The sequence below is a fragment of the Microtus ochrogaster genome (genome assembly GCF_000317375.1).
Source record: "Microtus ochrogaster isolate Prairie Vole_2 chromosome 6 unlocalized genomic scaffold, MicOch1.0 chr6_random_2, whole genome shotgun sequence".
Taxonomy (NCBI): domain Eukaryota; kingdom Metazoa; phylum Chordata; class Mammalia; order Rodentia; family Cricetidae; genus Microtus; species Microtus ochrogaster.
The window spans coordinates 12,384,703-12,387,715 of NW_004949095.1; the positions used below are offsets into that span (position 1 = coordinate 12,384,703).

The 3,013-nt window shown below is 38.6% G+C and overlaps 1 pseudogene; it reads left to right on the forward strand.

Annotated features, from left to right (window-relative positions):
• The first annotated feature begins 1,526 nt into the window (after positions 1–1,526).
• On the forward strand, positions 1,527–1,934 carry LOC101994133 (annotated as a pseudogene).
• The last annotated feature ends 1,079 nt before the right edge of the window (positions 1,935–3,013 follow it).

Sequence of the window (3,013 nt, forward strand, 5' to 3'; positions counted from 1 at the left end):
ACTTAATTTCCTCATTCATAAATAATCACCTGTATCGTCGATGTGAAGATTAGTCGAGGCAGCCTTTGTCTCGGGCTCGATGCAGAACAGGCAAGGCAGATTTTCGAAACTGGGTGTATCAAGCCAGAGCTCAAACTCTTGATATCACATTTCAAAAAGGATTTTAGTCTCCTTGAAGGAAGGACCCATATCTTATTGAGAACTATTTTGCATATAACTTGGTACCTAGTGTGCGGCAGGTCAAAGTGGAACTGTGCAAATCCATACTTGTGGCACTGAATTGCTTCCAACTGTTATTCATAAGCTGAGAGAATGAAGACCATTTCTCCAGGAAAATGTAACTTTAGGTACAAGGAACTATAATTAATTTACAAAAATAAGTCATACCAAAACAACTCCCCTACTAAATATTATTTGAGCAACTGTCAAAAATAATAAAAGAGAACCAAAGGCATAGATAAAGTAGTCCTTCATTTTAATAAGGCTGTTGGCAAATTGAACAATGTGGATTGGGTTTGAGGCAAATTAAGGAGAGCCCAAATCCAATTAAACTGGCTCCATGAGTAGGTTGGCTTTTGGGCCCACATGTTTTGAAGCATATGTCAGGAACAATTTATCCAGCAGTTTAGTAACATGACTGAGAATCCAGGTTCTTCTGTTTTTTTCTGACCTGACAATAGTGTCTGCTTCATCTTGCATGTCAATAGTTCTGGTGAAAAGTGGACTTCATTCTTTTCACGCCTACCTAGAAAGACAATGTGTTAAGAGAACATGTCATTCTAAGTGAGAGAATATGCCATTCCAAATGTTGAACATATTTTTGCCAACATAATGTGCCCATTCCTTACCCAGTCTTTGTTGTCAGTGAAATGCTTTGCATGGATAGGGCATGACCAGGGGTCCTGGAAAGGGATAGGTATTATGTCTGAACTCGGGGACCAATTCCTCACATTTTCTTGTTTCTACATAGGGGTGGGAGAGTAGTATGGAGAAAGCATGGTGGGACAAGGGACATGTCTCTAGCTATGTGGATATTGTTAGTGTATGCTTTAGTTGGATCAGTTAGTAGTTTAAGGATTAACAGATTAGAGAAATGTATATATCACATACTCCAGGAGTCTTCCTCTCCCTCATTCCATCAGCTTGGATTGGGTTAGGTGAACTTCTATCAGATATACATCATTTCACATAAATCACCACATGAATTATACTATCTATGTGACCAGTTTGCCATCAACTAATAAAGCTTTTGAAATCAGATCTTTTTTATTCATTTGTCTTTCCTCCAAGAACCTGACACTGTCATAAGCTTAGAGCTCAATTTTCAAAATGTTTAGTGAGCAACCCAAAGGATGGGCTTCAAGAGGGAAGATTTCAAATCTTAATACACGAGGTAAAGAAACTTTGTAAATGAATGCAAATGTATTGTGAAATTGGCTAGGTTTCTGGGACTGTTGGTGAGCTGGGCTTCCCCCCTCCCCCAACACCTTAGGGAGGCTGCAGAGGTCATCGCCACTCTCCGAGCTTCATCATGCCGCCCAAGGATGACAAGAAGAAGAAAGATGCCGGAAAGTCGGCCAAGAAAGACAAAGACCCAGTAAATAAGTCCGGTGGCAAGGCCAAAAAGAAGAAATGGTCCAAAGTTCGGGACAAGCTCAACAATCTAGTCCTGTTTGACAAGGCTACATACGACAAACTCTGTAAGGAAGTGCCCAACTATAAACTTATTACTCCAGCCATGGTCTCTGAGAGACTGAAGATTCATGGTTCCTTGGCCAGGGCAGCTCTTTAGGAGCTCCTTAGTAAAGGGCTTATCAAGCTGGTCTCAAAGCACAGAGCACAAGTAATTTACACGAGAAACACAAAGGGTGGAGATGCTCCAGCTGCTGGTGAAGATGCATGAACAGGTTCAATCAGCTGTACATTTGGAAAAATAAAACTTTATTAAATCAAAAAAAAAAAAGAAATTGGCTAGCAGTGTTCATTACATAACTTTTAAAAAATGCACACTGGAATAAGGTCTAGTTAAGATTCTTCCTTCTCCTGGAATTCAAAGATTTTCTGAGTTTACTAATGCTGATTCCAGTGTATACTTTGTGATGTGACCCAGATGTCTCCCATAGTAGTCAAGACATGCTGGGGAACAAGACGGTCCTTGTTTGGTTCATGAAAATTTGGGCCTTCTTTACAGAGGCTTAAGCTCTAGAAAGAAAGAATATTCCATTCCTCTTGCCAGTCATGATGACTAGTCCTTGCTGATTGTGATCTGACATGTACTTGGCATTCTCTGTCGGCTTATGGGTTAGATGCCGAGATAGCAAGAAACATAAAGAAGTTTCCTGAGCCAATATTGTAAAACTTCTTGCCAGCTTGAGCGATCAAGTGATCAAATAAGTAAAAGCAGAAGTTGATATGGGGGATGCTCAATGCTTACCTAGTGTTGAGCACTGGGCAGGCCTTCTGGCTAAGAGGTAATGCATATTTAGAAATAAGATTCCTGCCTACATTAAAGTTTAGAGTTTGGTTACATATTTGTTGAGCACATATGCATAAGTGTACACACAGAGAGACAGTACAAAGCAATATTCAAAGCTGTGGGGAACAATGAGAAAATAGAGAATGGGTTACATGAAGTTCCTTTTTTCTCTCTTGCTCCTAACATGTGGTAGCTTGCTCAGTTCATTCTGTTTCTGGCATTGATGCTCTATTCATTCTATTAGAACTGACTTTCTTGAGTCTGTGACCTCCCTGGTTATTCTATGCAACTTCAGTGCTGACATTTAGAGTCATGTTTTAACATCATATTCTTAGGTATAAAAGTCACACACTTCTCTTTCAGTGACCATTCATATTTATTCCTTTGTTATATATTAGACTTTAATATTTATTTTATTTTTGATAGCTGTATATCTATCTATATGTTTTTAAATTATTTTTTTATAATAATTTTTTATAAAATTATATTATATTTTTAAATGAGCTGCATAAGCACAAACTCCAAACATGGGTAGAA